Genomic DNA, 18,205 nt, shown 5'->3' on the forward strand with positions numbered 1-18,205 from the left:
CATGGGTAAGGAATGAAGATAAAGATTAAGAGAATTGAGGAGGTTGAGGAAGTGGGAAACCAAAATCAGCTGGGGTTAGTATTGAAAAGATTACAACCCACCTTGTATTGACCTCTTTGAAGAGAAGGGAAAGTGACTTCATAGGATTATTGATTTTGAGACTTAAGGAGACTTTAGAGTTAATTAGATCCAATGCCCTCATTTTGCAGATGAGCATATAGAGGCTCACGTAAGGTCACAAAGCTAAGTGTCTGAGAAAGGATTTGATTCCAGATTGCAAGTTTGGCATTTTATATGCTATATAAAAGTTGGTCTATTGCTTGAGTAATGGTGGTTTAGGGAGATTCTGAAAGTGTTCGGGACTAAGAAAGGCTAGAAATGAATTTACTAGGATTGCATGGGTGGTTAATGCTACACAGGAGAGGAGAGAATAAGCATATCCTTCTTAATTTTCCCTATTCCCCTGCTCCCCACACCATGATCATTATCAATGTCTGGCTGAAAGCCTGGCCACCCCAGTTAGGTGGCACAATGGTTAGGGCACTGGGCCTGGAGTCAAGGAGTTCAAATCCAGCCTTAGATACTTACTAGCTGTGTGACATTTAGCTTCTGTTTGCCTCAGTTTCCCCAGCTATAAAATGCAGATAATAACAACACCTACCTCACAGGGTTATCATAAGGATCAAATGAGATGATACTTGTAAAACACTTAGCACACTGCATAGCATGCAGTAGGCACTCTATAAATGCTTATTCCTTTTCCCTTCCCCTCCCTCCCCCATAGTTCTGCCTGCAAGCATCATTGTTTCTAGGCCCTCATTGTACCATTTTTCTGTTCTGCCCCCTAAAAGCCTCATCTGATGATCCTCTAACTCAATACAGAGCCAGCACCTCTTGTAATAAATGCTCACTAAAATCCTCAGCTGCTTCCAGACAAAAACATTTCTCTTTTCTTTAGGGAAAAAACTCTGGCAGTGAGCCCAGCCTACTATTTTCCCTTTCTCTTACCCTTTTCAAGGAACAATTTCTCAAGGCCTTAGGTGGGGGAGAGTAGCTCCTCCAAGAAGGCATTGTTTGGATCTAAGACTTACTGCTCTTTCCTCATCCCTCCCTTGGCTGCTGTAGTGTAAACACAGAGCTGCTCCCCACTCCAGTTCCTGACAAACTGGTCCTACCTTTTTCCTTGAAGTAACCCTACAATTCTCACCTTCCATATGTCCAACTAGAAATGGGATCACTTTCATTTACCTTAAATATGAATCTCTTCTCTTTACTCTTCCTCCATTCCTGGTCCTAAGCTTGAGCCTCACACCTTGCCCCAATACTTGCCACTTATAGACTCCTAAGACGTTGGATTTTAAGATAATCTAGTCCTTCCCCTCCTCCTCCCATATCCCCCCACAGACACATAGAAGAAAAGATAGGATAGATTAAAACTAGTGAGAGAAAACATAATTAAAAAGTAAAAATCCATTTGCAATAACAAATTTTAATCAATAATACAATAAGTATTTAAAATTCAATTGATTAATGGGTATATGGGTCATTATTTTATGATTATTTCACTCCCAACTCTATTTTCTCTCTGGACTTCTCTACCTCCTTATCAGCAGCCTTCCCATTTTTCTGACTGGTGAGTCCTTAGATTGAACTTCTATTTCATGGGATGCCTCTGGCCATGTTCATTTCACTCCCAGCTTCCCTCATTCTCTGAACTTCTCCATCTCCCCATTGGTAGTCTTACCTTCTTCCTGTACTTGCTTTCCAGCTCCCCTTTATGTGTTGTCTTCCCCTCAATTTAGAATGTAACCTCCTTGAGTCTAGGGACTGTCTCATTAGATTGTATCCATAGCCCATGCTCTATCTATCTACTTATCTATCCATTCATCTAATATCTACTATGTGTTAGACACTGTGATAGGCACAAGTACTAATAATCTCTATAAACAAAGAATTTACATCTTAATGGAGGGAATAACAAACACATAAAATATGTGTAGCATATATAAAGTGAATTAACACAAATATATACTTAGAAGTTAAATGCAAAGTAGTTTGGGAAGGAGGGCATTGACAATTGGAGGGATGAAGGAAGGTTTCATGCAGGAAATAGCGCATGTGGGCCTCTATGAGGCAGAGACAAGGTGAGAGTGCAGTCTATTGTCAAATATTTAGAAGTTAACTTGCCTTGGAAGACACAAGGCTAGGAGAATTTTAAAACTGTAAAATAAACAAAAATTGAGAATGCCTAAATAATTTGAGTTACATTTATTGTGGAAGGGAGGAAGGGAGGAAGGAAGGGAGGAAGGGAGGGAGGGAGAAAGGGAGGGAGAAAAGATGAAGCTTTTGTTAAGCACTTACTATGTGCCAAGTACTATGCTAAGTATTAAGAATACAAAAACAAAAGCAAAGATAGCCTCTGCTTTCAAGTAACTAACATTCTAATAGGGGAGACAAGATCCATAGGAGAGTGTTGGCCATGAAGGGACACTTTGTTCCAGGGATGGTGAATAGGGGAGAAAAGACTACAGAGGAACATGGATTGAATTAATATGGTAAAAAAAATGACTCCCTAAATCAATTTGTTGTATTTGATGTAATACTAATCAAAAATGCCAAGGGGCCTTCTTTATTGCCCTATAATGTACTAACAACATGGCACAACAGATAAAGTACTGAACTTGGAATCAGGAAGGACCTAGATTTAAGTCAGACCTTTAATGATTGCTAGCTCTATGACATGGGCAAATCACTCCATAGCTTTCAGCCCTAGTTTCCTCATCTACAAAATGGAAATAATACCTATAGGGCCTACCTTATATGGTTTTTGGAAGACTCATATGAGATAAAATACATAAAATTTATAAAATATTTGTCCAACATTAATATTCATTTTAAATACCAGCTATTACTAGCACTATTGTTCAAACCAGACTAAATCTGTAAATAGATTTAAATGGAAATCGAAATGGATGAGAATATGAAAGAGAAGGGAATAAGTATTTATTAAGCATCTATTATATGCCAGGCACTGTGCTAAGTGCTTTTACTCATTTGATGGGTATATAGAAGAGAAAAGCCAAGAGACCTTTTTGGACCCATTTAGGGGGAGCTATGTAATAGAAGGAGAAAAAAAGATTAAGGCATGTGATATAATAAAAAGCCCCTAGACACATGGCTAACGCAGACCTTTGACTCTAAGAGAGCAGCACCCAAGGCCAGGACAATTTGAATCTTAAAAGTACATGAAACATGATGTAGGAAAAGGTAAAAAAAGAGTAATTATTTCATACAAATGAGATGTGAGAAAAAGAACTGACACAGAGGAATTATATGGGGGAGCAGGGTGGGTCCTTCTGGAACCGTGCTCTCACTGGTAATGGGTTAAAGAGGGAACAGTACATGTATATCTAAAAAGAAGGGAATAAAAGTCTTATAAATTCAGAAAAAAATAAGAGGGTAAGGGGATGGGGAGGGGGGAGAGGATAAGGGAGCATAGAGAATAAGATAAAGGGGAAGTATAGAAAGGTGTGTAGATTAATGGGAATGGGATAAAGAAGGAAATATATATATACATATATGTATGTATAGAAATCTTCTAAATTCAGAAAGAAATAAGAGAGTAAGAGGATAGGGTAGAGGGAGAGATAAGGGAGGGATTTGGCAAGGGCAGGTTAAGCAATAGGAAGGCAAGGTAGCAAGTAAAGGTAAAGTAGAGGAGTAAGGAGGGATAGGAATAAGGTGACAAGGCTAGTGAGGAAAATAGGAAGGAGGAAAATATACACCAAGTAATTATAGTTTAGAATGTGAATGGAATGAATTTACCCATAAAAGGGAAACTGAAAGCAGATTAAAATTTTGAATTCAACAATATGTTTCACAAAATGCTATAAAAAAGCAATATGCACCAACATAAAATAAAGGTCAGGAGTAGAATTTATTATGTAAAAAAGCAGGGATAGTAATCATGATCTCAGACAAAGTTAAAGCTAAAATCGGATTTAAAAGAGAAAAAATAAGGAAACTACACTTTGTGTCAGCCATATTAATCAATAGTTTTAGACCATATAAAATAACTAGACAGTAAAAAAAAATGAAAGTATACCTGCCAAAACAGACACAGGAACTATACAAATATAAACACAAAACACCTTTTATACAAAGTTAGATCTGAATAATTGAAGTAAGACTCATCATGTATGGGTAGATAACATAATTTTTAAATGACAATTTTACCTACCTATTTATGTAATGCCATCACAATTAAATTACTAAGAACTTATCTTATTGAGTCAGAAAAAAATAATAACAGGGTTCATTTGGAAGAGCAGAGGGTCAGGAACTTAGAAACCAAGGGGAAAAGATGCGAAGGAACTAGCTTTAGTAGTAACAGACCTTAAGCCATATTATAAGGTGAGAACAGTGTTGAAGTGTAAAATCAATAATTTTTAGTATTTTAAATTACAATTTTCCCATGTAAATAAAACCTACGCAGCCAGAAAATAGGGGAAAAAAACTCTCGTAGACATTCTCCTACATAGAATGTGATGGGGTCAGAATATTGTTGTGGTGTAGGAAATGATGAGCTGGTGAAGTTAGAATAAATATGCAGACTTGGACTTACGCAGGAACAAACTATCTACCTACAGAGAAAGAGATGACAAGTGGAAATAAGCATAATAATGTCTTACAAATATGCATTTGAGTATATGTGTATGTTTATGTATTTGTATGTATATGTGTGATATGTGTGTGCATGTATGTGTATGTATGTGTGAATATATTTATATGTATGTGTGTGCGTATCTGAGCTTAACTGTAGCCTTCTTGGGGTGGGGGGAGGAAAGGGAAAACAAATAAAGTAAAAAGTACACAGCACAGAAAAAAAGAAAATATACAAGGAAGCAAAAAAGGTCAGCTTTGGAAATAATGCATAGTATTTATTATATAGGTTTTCGTAAAGTGGAAATTTATTGCTTTATGGTGAATCCTCTCTTGTGTTCTGCTGCATACATGGTGATGTTGTATCAGTAAGGTAATATTCATGATATAGATGGTGATCATGAATATACCTGTATAGTTCAGAATCAGAAAGTATAAGACACCATCTCTATAGAAGGCAGAAGAAGTAAAACATTTATTCAGACACCAGAGGATCAAATCCCAGAACCAATAACTCCAATTAGACATAGCAGTAATTGTATTCCAAAACCAGTAAGTCCACCTCAATATAACCAGCAAGGAGATTAAAACACAGTGTCACAGCAAAGAGCCAAGCCATCCTGTAACCTTCCCTTCTGCTAGGGCCTTCCTGTAAACACTTAGTCATGGATCCTAACTGTCTGCTTGCCTGTGTCCTCTCCTCCCACAGTTCCAAAATCCCTTGTGGTCCTCAGAGCCCCTGCTCTTTCTCAAAGTTCTCTTTTCTCCCAGATCTGTCTTTTTTGCAGCTCTTTGGACTCTGCAGCTATTTGGAATCTGCAGCTCTTTGGACTCTGCAGCTCCCAGGTCTCCACAGCTCTCTAGTCTCAGCTTAATGGTAACCCACAGGGTATATATAACTTGTTTGGCCTGGGGCTTAGCACCCAATAATAAAAGGGTATGGGCCTGTGTACAAGCAAGCCTCTCCTAATCAAGCTTCCCTTAACTAGCTCCACATGAGACCTATTAGATAGGCAGAAAAGATCTTTGATCACATTAACACCACAGATTTTTTTTCCTTCTGTTCTTATTTTTTATTTAAGTTTAAAATAAAATTTAAAACTTAAAAAAGCACATGAAACAACAGAATCTTGCCATATAGTCTAACAGGCATAAAGCTCAGATCACTTAGAGAAGAATAAGTCATAGGGGAAGAAATTGTTAGATGACAGAAATCCTGTGATAGTGATGGTGGATTCTAGATGGAGCTATGGCTATGGAGGTGAAGCTGCTGTTATTGACATGGGCAGAGAAGAAGTTGAAGCAGATGACACCTGGGAGGTTGCTATGATAGGCAACAGTGGAGGCATAGTCTTAACAAATGGTGAGGCAAAGAGCTGTGGATAGAGGTCTTTAAGTAGTAACACAAGGCAGCCTTCCCTCTGTTGTTTTCAAAATGCATGCTATTTCTATCTATGTACAGATCCATATCCCACCAAGATTTGCTCCCTTTTCCCCTACTGGTTCAAGATTCTATAAGAGGAATTGTTTCCATTGGTTTATGAGGGGTTGTTCTATTAAGCCTGACCATGAGGGGAGTTCCCTATCCAGAAGGGCACAGGGTTCCTTTGCTTCTTGTTCCTTGCTTTCTACCAGTGGGATAATGGTGCCATGCTTGCCCATGGTAGGTGTAGCTACTGACTAATTAAGTCCTAGCCTGGTTATCTGGCTTAAGCCTTAGGGAAGAAGACCCAACTGGGCTGGGTCAGGGCAAATATGTCTGGTTCTTTGGACACTTGCTGGCAAAGATCATACTGACAACAAGTGAGGATTAATGCATTAATCATACTTTAATAAGGCACAGAGAGTATAGAGGCTGACAGCATAGGGAATAGGGTGGAAGAGGGAGGTAGAGAGCATGAGAAAGAGACAGGAGAGAAAGAGGAGCACATAGAGTCACTTATGTAACTGTGGATTGGAGTTGGCAGTCCTCAGGCAGCATAAACCCATGGTAATTGAAGAGTGCTCAAGGGGCAGACTTTTTGGGCCTCATTCTTAGAATTCTATTGGGGGGAGAAGTACAGAATAAGCTTCATCCATAACCACCTTAAGGTTGACTCCTTAGCCTAGCAATGTCATCTGAAAGTTATCAAGACCCTCTTAGGGTTGCCTCATTAGCATAATGTTTTTTTCATTTTATTATGTATGTCTGGATCTTATCTGTAGCTTGCATACCGAGGGCTATTTATTGGGGCCTAGCTGTCTTCTCTTAATTAGTTTAGGAGATAGTTTTGGCAAGTGTCTTCTATGTTTTCCCCTTATGTTTTAAGTTTCTATTTCCTATACATTTTTGCCCTCCACTGGCTGCTTACATACTTGCTTACTATACTAACTGGAGAGGGTCATCATAGGGACCATGATGAGATACAATTTCAACACAGGGTTTAAGAACTATTTTATTGCATGGAGTTTGCTATTATGTTTTATTAGTACTGTTCACTTAAAACCTTTATTATTTGATTTCTAGTATTTTGCCTGGTCTACACTGTATGGGAGTTTTAGCCAAATGTATTATTTCTTTTCTCTCACATTGAATCCAATCATAGTATAAGGACCTTTAATTCCTTTCATGGTAAAGTGGGAGATCCTTACTTTACTAATGAACAAAAGAGTGGAAAAGTTTATCTGGAGATCAGTATCAGGGTCTTGTCCATTTCCCAAAATGTAATCTATTTAATCCATTAAAGTTAGCTTTTCTCTTCTTTAAATGTTGGGGTACCCTAATCAGACCAGCTCACCCTTACATGAGTTGTAGCATGGACTCTGAAAAGAAATAGGGAAATGGATGGTGGGTAAGTCTCTGAGAAGCTTATAACTTCTTGGTGGTCTATGGTTTTTTCCATTGGTCTTCTAAGTCATTCTTCTGTGATCCTGACTACTGTGCCCATGAAGAAAACAGTTATTCAGGAGCTCATGTGACATGACTCTATTTCCCTAGTTTTCTTGTGAGGTTCAAAGTTGGATCTTGCAATGTCTGGAAGCCAAGACATGAAGTACATGGAAATCAGAGTAGTAGTGATATGTCCTGAAGATTTAGCCTCAGAGCCATATATCTGATCTTTCATGACTGAGCTCTCTTCCCACTCACCAAAAGATTGGCCAGCATTTGTGATAGTCAATGACATTCTGGGGCACTCTCACTAGGACATTTAAGATAGTTATGAACAGATGATATGAATGATAGCTATTTGGACCTGCACTTCTTTGAATAAGTGCTTAGCACCATGCCTGGCACATAGTAGGTGGTTAATACATGTTTATTGACTGACTAATTGACAGTCTTATATGTGGTGATTAGTAAATGTGTAGTCACAATGAATGGGACAACAGAAAGACTAGTTGAGGTTCTTTGGAGTGGTCTAGGGGTTTTCTCCTCATGGATGCCTGGATTGGTCTGGGATAAAAGCTGTAATTATTCTGGAATCCACACTGAGAACCAAAACCAAAGGAGGAAATAATGATGGAAGTCTGGTTTAGAAATGCCTATCTCAGTTGTTCCAGCTGAGCTTGCTTTGCCTTTCCCATCCTTATAGAGAAGGTAGGTCTGGGAGTGACAGACACGTAATAGGTGCATGGGTGAAGTTCTCTTGTATCTCTCTAAAGTTATATAGAAAAAGTAAACATTACTAAAACCTTGAAGCTCTAATCTTCCTGCAAAGCCTAGGTAATCACTCACTGCATAAAAATAATAGCTCATATTCACATACCACTTTAAGGCTGGCAAGCACCTTACACACATTATCGCATTTATTCATCACAACTGCCCTCTATGGGAGGAGCCACTGTTATCACCATTTTAGAAATGAGGGAGTTGAGGTTCAGAGATAATAAATGACTTGCTAGGCCTTCAGGTTAGTATCTTGGGAGAAATTTGAACCCAGGTTACTTTGATTTCAAGTTCAGTGCTCTCTCTACCATGTCCTTGCCAGCTTTCTCTACATTCTGCTAGATACAAAGAGGAAGTAATCTTCCCTCTCCATGATATCCCATGACCATCTGCTATGACATCCCCCAAGTACTTTTCTCTCTGTGCCCTTATAGCAGACCCTACTTTGAGAGAATTAGGATCTCCAACCACTAGAAAGTCATAGAATTTTGAATCTGGAATGGACTCTACACCCACCTACTACACCCACCACTACCACCATTTTATAGAAGAGGAAAACAAAGTCCCAGAATGATGACATAGGTCGACCAGAGACATAGTGTCATAACTGCACAGTAAAAAACAGAGGCAGGATTCAAACTCAGATAATCTGATTCCAAGGGCACAAAAATCAAATCTGGAAAATAAACACTATTATGAACAAACATACTCTGAGCATTTAACTGGAGAAAATCTCTTTTTGTCCAAACTTTACTTTCTCCTTGCCTTAGTTAAGTGAGCGTCCTTTGGGACGCTGTTTCTCCTCTTAAGTGAAAAAGGGGCCATGTCAAAATTGAAGGTTTAAGGTTATCTTCTCATCGAGGCTGCCACTTGTCACTATGTGATTGTCAGCAACAAGGGAGAGCTAATGGAAATAGTGTAATATTAACATGTCTTCAGTGCCTTCCATTAGTGTCCCTGTTTGTTGGGTTAAATACACTATTTTTGCATGTCACATCTCTATTGTCCTGTCTCCCTTCTGCGACACTGCACCAAGCAGAAGGGGGTCACCCAGCTGTGGGCTGAGGAAATACAAGGATTGGAAGTCATTCTTTAACTAATTTTTTTCTCTCTCTCCATGAAAAGCACTCAAAAAGCTTAGATTAAGCAATTGTCAATTCAGCTGTTGACAATGCACAGCATTTGAGGAGCAAAGGTTACTTAGATGATTCTACCCTGCTGTCATAATCTCCCTGACGCTCTTGAAGAGTTAGTGCAGACTTTTAAAGGTCAGGGAATTGGTTTACTGTCAAGGATTGCTTCCCAGAATTCTCTTTGTTCTTTTATGGAGAGGCTGTAGCCTGACAATGAGACTTCTTCTATGAGATGGGACAAATCAGCATGTTGTAATTATGTGCAATCAGAAGCCAAGACTTACATTAGGCAGAAGGGTCTTGCAAGGTCACCTAAAATAGCCCTCTCATCCAGCAAGATAATGGTCATATCAGTCCAATTTGATCAAACCCGCATTGATTAGGTCCCTACCACGTGTCACCCACTGGGGACACTAAGGCAAAAGCAAAACAATTTTTTTGCCTTCAAGGAGCTTGCATTCTCTCAGGGCTTGAGAATAAAACATATGGACAGTTAAGCATATACAGAATGAATGAAAGATAGTTTTTAGGAGAAAAGATAGGGAATCAGGAATGCCCTTAGAGGCATCTGGATCATGCAGTGGATAGAACTTCCTGGATTTAGTAAATCTGAGTTCAAATCTGCCCTCAAACGCTTGCTAGCTGTGTGATCCTGGGCAAGCCACTTTACCTCTGTCTGTCTCAGTTTCCTCATGTAAAATGTAATAAGAACAACTCCCTTCCAGGATTGTTATGGGGACAAAAGGAGATAATATTTGTTAAGTACTTTTCCAACCTTAAAGTACTATGTAAATGCTAGACTTTACAATTAGTTAGTTAATTAGTTATTATTAAAGAGGCAATGTCTTCTGCTGAGCGAAGGGAAAGAGATGGTATTATCAGGTATGAGAATAAGGAAGAAGAACATTTGGGAAAGGAGATGTGGACAGCAAGAGTCACCCTCCTGATCATTAATTGAAAAAATAAAAATATTGTTATATAGCAGAGACGGCCCAGTGGAGATGAGGTAAGATATTCAAGTCTAGTTGATAGTGCATAGTTTGAATGGTCAACCATAAACTAGAGACTATAAAAGGAGGTGAGTGAGGCCATAACAGGGGTGATGGACTGGGAGTCCCCTGAAGCATTGGGCTGGGAACAAGAATTTTGCCTACTGCTCTTGGCCCAGAGTTTTGGGGAGGAAGATAAGCAGTAATGGTGGCCGGGATTGTGGTTTCTGAGGAAATATAGGATTTCATTAGTTCTAGTAGATGGACACAGTGAGATGGAAAAAAATCTAGTCTGGGGAGGCATATATTAACAGCTGAGCAAGGGTTTAAGGAGCCACAATGGAGGGGGAGGGAAGAGGCACACTGTTGAAGGATGGTAATGAGCTAAATGGGGAATAAGAATATGGAGAGAGATGAGGGAATTTTTACCTTAGCAGAAATAAACTGTGAAGCATCAGGATAAAGGGCATGTTCTCAATACAAGATGTGGAATGACAACCTCACATACTACCCCCCAGCCCCTGTCCTGTAATGACTGAGCACAGAGTCAATGTGGGCTCTGCTTTTGACTCCCAGAGGGCCAGGCCTCTTACAGTACTAACATCCTGGTGGTCGCAGACAAGTAGGGTGATGATTGGGTCATTTGGAATTGGGCTAAATTCAAGTTCAGAATCTATTCTGAGGCCTCAACTCAAGATGGTGGGGGATGGCATATACTCAGGAGATATGCCATGGCAACTCAAAAGCATTTAAGCAATATTTATTGGTTATTTCTTATTCTAGCAATGTGACTAACCCACCTCCTTTTCTAATTTCATATACATATTTGTACACATATAAATATATATAAATATGTATATCTATGTACACACACACATAATGATTCCCAAACCTCGTATTCTATCCTCTTGCCCCTGCTATCCTCTCACCCCACCTTACTCCATCTCTTGGAGCAGAAGACCTAATTTCTACTTCATTTGAGAAGAGTAAGGTCATCTGGCTCGGTTCCTCAAAACTCAGCATCCACACTTCCTCTCTTCTATTTCTTGTCAAAGAGAAAAAGAAGCCATACTTAGAGGTCCACTAAGAGTAATACAATCCAGTGATCTTGATTCCGTCTCTTCCCACTTGCTTCAGGAAGTAGCCCTAGTAATCATTACCCCCATGCCCATTGATGACCTCATCAATCTCTCAATATTCATTGATTCCTCATCTGCTTACAAAATTCTCAGGTCCTCTTAATCCTAAAGAAGCTTTCCCACGACCCGCCTACCCCATGCAGCTACTATTCCATCTCTCGTCCCTTCATGACCAAATTTCTTGAAAAAGGTATTTCCTTTTGATACCTCAGCTTGCACACTGACTAGTGTCCATTCACCACTTTATGATATGGTTTATGATGCATTGAAACTCCTCTCTTAAAAGAAACTAATTATCTCTTAATGACCAAATTCAATCACTTTTGTCAATCCTCATTCTCCTTGTCTTCTACTTGGGTTCTGATACTGTTGACCGCTCCTTCCTACAAAACACCCCTTTTATGTCTTCATGGGATCTTCATGCTTTTAACATTTTTGGAGACTGTCCTTGATCTTGTCTCACTCTCTTCTCTTCCTTAGGAATATCACTCTTCCCATAGTTGCCACTTCTTTGTAATAACTCCCAGATTCTTATTTTTGATCCTAAGCTTTCTACTAAATTCTAGGATGACATTTTTGGTTGTCTATGGGACATCTCCACCTTGATGTCTGTCCTCTATCACCTCAAGCTCTGACAAATTCTATTCTACTTTTGTAGCTTAAGACATGTTTGAACATAGATCAGACGATTTAGAGCCTGAAGGGACTTTCAAGATCATTTAGTCTAAGAAAGTCATTTTGCATATGAGAAAGCAGAGGTCCATAGAGGTTAAATAATTTGTTCATTGTCACACAGGCAGTAAGTGGCAGGGCTGAGATTTGAACTCTATCCTTTGACTCCAAATTCATTACTCTTTCTACCACATTATACTGCCTTTTTTCCTCTGCTAATACATGACAATTTGTCAGAAACTAAGCTTAGTGTCTTTCAGTCTATTTCTCATTATGATCACTTTATTGGCACCACCATTACTTCCACTATCCATTTTTGAAAACTTGAAATTAACTTATCCTTCATCTTTCTTCTCCCTCACATCTCATATCCAATTAGTTACCGAGGCTTTTCAATTTGATCTCTACAATTACGCCCATATCCATCTGCTACTCTCTATTTCTATGGCCATCACCCTACCTTTATTAATGTTAGTCCTTCATTATCACTCATCTGAACTATTGCAATAGTCATCTAATGGCTATTTCCTTTTAATCCATCCTTCATAAGAGTACTGGACTAAACTTCACGCATCTTCTTTTGATAGATCTGCTTGCTCATTGACTCCTGTCTGATCACTCCCTTTTAATATGGCTTATGTCTCACTATTTTATTGAAACTCCTCTGCTGTGCATAGATCAACTCATGTCATTCCTGTGCTCAAAAATCCTCAGTGACTCCCTATTGCCTATTAAGTAAAGTTTGTAATCTTTTGTCTGACAGTAACGGCCCTCTACAATCTGGCACCACCCTATTTCCCAGTCTTGTGTCATTTTACTCTCCTTTGTGTACTCTGTGCCCTTTCTTCCACAAACCAAGGACCTACTGTCCAACCTGAGCTCTTCTGCCTCTGTGTTTTTGCTCATGTTGTTTCCTATGCCTGAAATGTCAGCATTTACCTTCTGTATCTACTGAATTCCTAGCAATCTATGGTAGGAACAGTATGTGTTTTATACAAGCTGGGAAGATTTTCCTTTTGGAGGATAAGGAGGTCTTCTCTCTTTGGATGATCCAGAGGTCTAGAGCTTGAACAGCTGGTATGGCTTCCTTGTTGCCTAAAGCATAAAAAAGCACAGCCTGTGGGAAGGTGGTTTTCCTTAGGTTTGGCTGAATTCCCATTGCCCTGAAGGCTATCTTTCTAACCCAGCTCTGCTGCCCTAGTAAATGTGTAGCTTGATGAATTGGTAAATGGATTCTTCTAAATCTTTTATTGTAAATAGATTCATTTTTATTGAATCTTCTGGTAAACAAGTATTTCATTGCTGTCCAGTCCCAAGTCTGAATCACTGGACTTGTCTGAGGTAAGTGTGGCCCAAAGCACCATCTTTAAAGCCCAACTCAAATCCTATTTTATAGGACCATAGATCTAGAGCTGAAAGGGATCTCAAAGGCCATGTAGTGCAACCCATTCATTTTACAGATGAGAAAACTATGAAGTTAAATAACTTGTTTTTCTTCATCATTTCCATCCCAGAGCCAGTAACAGCAAAAACAACAAAACAGACAAACAATAAGTCATTTGTAGGGTGCTTTAAGGTCTAGAAAATATTTCTTCCCCCTCAGACTGCACATAGATATTTGGTGTTCCCTGATGCTATCTCATTGCTCTGGCATATCCTGTACCTAGAAGGTATTTCCTATTCCTCTCTGCCTCATAGATTTCTGGGTTCCTACAAGTCTCACATTCTTCCTGCTACCCTTTTGTTAATACTTTCTCTCTCTAGGTGACACAGTGGATAGAGCACTGGTCCTGGAGTCAGGAAGACCTGAGTTCAAATCTGGCCTTAGACACTTACTAGCTGTTTGACCCTGGACAAGTACTTAATCCTGTTTGCCTCAGTTTCTTCATCTGTAAAATGAGCTGGAAAAGGAAAGGGCAAACCATCCCAGTATCCTTGCCAAGAAAACCCCAAAAGGGGTCACAAAGAGTCAGACATGACTGAAAATGACTAAACAACAATTTCTCTCCTCAGATTAGTGTGCCACATATTTCCCCACGCATGCTCAATTGACTATAACCCTCTTGAGGGCAGGTACTGTGTCATGTTTTAAATCTTTATTCCTAACTCAGTGCCTGGTACACAGTAAGCAATTAATGAATGTTTGTTGAATTTAATTTAGTGTTTAATAGATGTTTGTTGAATGAATGGAGATCTTTTACACCATTCGTCATGTGTAAGTCAATGCTTTTAATATTGCTACAGCCTACTTACACCCATCATCAAGCTTTCTGTCGCTCTTCGGATCACCTGCAGTTCACATCCTTCTGAGATTGTGGTGTTTCATGATTTGCAGTTGAGAAAGCAAGCCACACATTTCCTTGTTTTGCACCTGGGGAAAAGAAAGAAAATTGAATGGGATTCTAGCACCAATAACATCAGTCACAAACAGGGCACATTCTCTACTCAAAGAAAATACGAGCAATGGTAAATCCCAAGATCTGTTTGTCCATTATGAGGTTAAATTAAGTGGTAATGGGTCCTAATGCTTTAATTATTTATTTGATTTGGTTGGAATTGACTGCTTTTCAGAAAAGAGGAAGCAAATGCCTTCCTCTGGATCAACATGTACCATCAAAAACTGACACTACCATGGTCCTCACCCACGCATTTCCTGGCTAGGTTTGCCCCAAGTGAATATGCTTTGTTCTCACTTGTGCCTGGGATCTATCATCCCTATATTGCTGTCGCATTCACCTCTGCTCTGACTGCATCAACAGCTGGAAATAACATTACCCGTGCAGCATGGCCATATTTCTGCAGACCCATCTGAGTAATGGATAACTTGAACTATTCTCCCTGATAGATCTCCTCAGAAAATTTAGATGGAGCATACCACCTTGCCCCCAGAAATCCCAAGGTGGGCATCCCCTGGGCTGGACATTCTATTAAATATAGCTGCATGTCACTAAAAGGTGAGGAGGCTGAAGAAATGCAGAAGGGATAGAAGGGCAAGGGTCACAGCCATTGACTAATGTAGAAAATGTAACAGTAAAGTGTAGGACACATGTCACAGAGCCCCAGAGGCTTTTCTCACATATTACATCAGCAGCTATGTCCCTTTTCCATTACAGTGCCTGCTACCTAATAAATGCTTAATAAAGGCTTTATCTATCTAAATGGTTATATCTATCTATAATCTATCTCTTTACCTACCTGCCTATCTATCTACTGCCTAGCTAGCTAGCTATCACTTATCTATCTGATTTGTCTATCTATTTATCTAATCTATCAGCTTTCATCCGTCTAGTTAGCTATCATCTATTTGTGTATCAAATTTGTCTAATTTATCTAATTTGTCTATCTACTCTGCCTATTTATCTACTTACCTGCCTATTACCTAATATACCTTCGTCTATGTATCAATCTTCATATATCTTCTTTTACTATCTACCTGTCTATCTGCCTGTCTGTCTGTCTATCTATCTATCTATGTGATGTATTTTTTTGGTAGACGAGGTGGCCGAGTGGTTAAGGCAATGGACTGCTAATCCATTGTGCTCTGTATGTGTGGGTTAGAATCCCATCCTCATTGTGTTTCTTTCATTGTTGAGATTTTGATAACTCCTACTTCCTCAGCTTACGTATATGCCTCCAATCAATCACCATCCTTGAGTGTTGGCAGCATGTTTCTCTAAGGGAATTTTGTACAAAGTCTCTAAAGAACCCAGGTTCTTCTATCTATCTGTCTATCTGTCTGTCTGTTTATCTGTCTGTCTGTCTGTCCATCCATCCGTCCGTCCATCCATCCATCCATCCATCCATCCATCTATCCATCTATCTATCTCCATCTCTCTCCCTCTTTTTCTTTTTTTCTTCCTTCCTTCCTTCCTTTCTTCCTTCCTTCTTTCCTTCCTTCCTTCCTTTCTTCCTTCCTTCTTTCCTTCCTTTCTTTCTTTCTTTCTTCCTTTCTTTCTTTCTTTCTTTCTTTCTTTCTTTCTTTCTTTCTTTCTTTCTTTCTTTCTTTCTTTCTTTCTCTTTCTCATTACCTCCCTGCCTATCTACCTACCTGCCTAGCTAGCTAGTTATCATTTATCTGTCTGTCTACCTGCTTACCTATCTGTCATCTATCTATCTTCATCTCTCAGTCTAGCTTGCTATCTATCATCTATTTGTCTAATTTGTCTATCTACTCTGTCTACTTATCTATTACCTGCCTATCATCTATCTAATTGCTCTCTTTGTATATATATAGTCTATATGTGTGTGTGTGTGTGTGTGTGTATCTGTCTGTTTATGTACCCTCCACACCAGAGGATCCAGGAAATAGATTCATATGAAAGGTTTCTCTCTGTATTACTTTGTATGTGGATGGAATTTTTTTTCATTAGTGCAAACCCAAGGATAGCTACCAAGGACAAATGGGGAGATTAATTAAACCAATATGAAGGGAGCACTTTAGGTACCACGAGGAGTAGCTGCATGTATAAAAAGACAAAAACTCTGAACTCTAAGAGCTTACAGCCTACTGGAACAAGATATATACAAATCCACTATCTCAGCTAATGTGTGGGGCTTGCTTTTTAAATATGAGAAGAGGCCACAATGGTTGTGGGGTAGTTGCTGCCAGCCTCTTTAGAGTAGGATTATTTAACTTTTCCCCTGCAACAGATAAAGAGTGAAAAAAGGTCAATTTAGAATACTATGGCTTACCAGTGTTTTTCACTTATTGCACAATCATTTGCAGTATTTAAATAAATCATGAATAATTTGTTTCTTTTCCTTAAACCAAATAATAACAGCCACCTTTGAAGCTTCCAGTTCTTTTGCTGTTTCACTTCTCTATTTGCTTCCTTTTCAGTTCATTTCATATTTTAAATTTACCATGTTTTTGTTGTCACTCCCTCAGTTTACTTCCTGGTATTTGCTGAGACTGTGTACCTGAACAGAAAGATTGCTTCCATTAGTTGCTAATCCAGCATCGCACAGTGGAAAGTGAGTTAGAATTGGAGTCAAAGAACCTGTGTTCAAATCCTAGTGTTACCACTTCCTAGCTTTGTGATCGTGGGCAAGTCACTTTGCTTTCCTATAAAATGAAAAGCTAGGACTTGATATCCTCTAAGTTCCCTTCTAGCTCAAGATCTGTGATCCTAAGTCATTTAACCCTTTCTGGACTTCAGTTTCCTCATATGGACAAAGAAGGAATTGAACCAGATCACCTCTAAGATATCTTCTAGCCCTGGATCTATGATGCTATGATCCTTTCCATGTTCTTAAATATCAGATTGGGTATTGCTTTTGTGGAGTCATGCCCCTCCATTGCATTAATCAAGATGAGTTTCCTTCTTTTGAGTCTTCCCAAAGGCTCTGACCTCATCCCTCTTATTTTTCTCAATATGCTTTCTCCTTCAGGGATTTCATCTTTTTACTTTGGAGCTGACCTACTCCAATGACTTCAGTTTCCATGTCTGGGCAAAATGCCTTCCAAATGACATCCCATGCCCTGCTATCCTGATAACACCTCAAACCATACAGTGCAATATCTCTGGCAGAACCAGCTATAAGTGTAAGAGGGAGAGATGCTGCTTCTCGGGAAAGGAAGAGTGAATGCAAGCCTCCCCAAAGCCAGTGAAAGAGTTAGGGAGCAGAGAACATTAAAATGAAAGTAGCCAGGGACAAATCTAAGAGCAAATACCAACATCACAGAATCACAGATCAAGAAGTAGGAGAGACCTGAGAGGTCACTTGTCCGAACCCCTAATTTTGCAGATGAAGAAACTAAGGCCCTGAGGCATTAAGTGACTTGCCCACAGTCACACAGCTTGTAAGTGATTGATGAGATTCAGATAAAGATGCCAAGTCTAGTTCCAGGAAAACTGATTAGACAGTAGGACTAGCAGTAGGCAGAGGTGACTTAGGGAGTCACAGCTGTCAGGACAGGTGATTTAACAGACTGCCCTTTAGCTTGGCTGCAGTATCAATTTG

The 18,205-nt window shown here is 39.3% G+C and overlaps 1 non-coding gene across 1 annotated transcript; it reads left to right on the plus strand.

The window, feature by feature from the left end:
• Positions 1 to 15,733: 15,733 nt before the first annotated feature.
• Positions 15,734 to 15,815, plus strand: TRNAS-GCU. The gene has a single exon. It is a non-coding gene; the product is annotated as a tRNA-Ser (tRNA).
• The last annotated feature ends 2,390 nt before the right edge of the window (positions 15,816 to 18,205 follow it).

The sequence above is a fragment of the Trichosurus vulpecula genome, chromosome 7, assembly GCF_011100635.1.
Source record: "Trichosurus vulpecula isolate mTriVul1 chromosome 7, mTriVul1.pri, whole genome shotgun sequence".
Classification (NCBI taxonomy): domain Eukaryota; kingdom Metazoa; phylum Chordata; class Mammalia; order Diprotodontia; family Phalangeridae; genus Trichosurus; species Trichosurus vulpecula.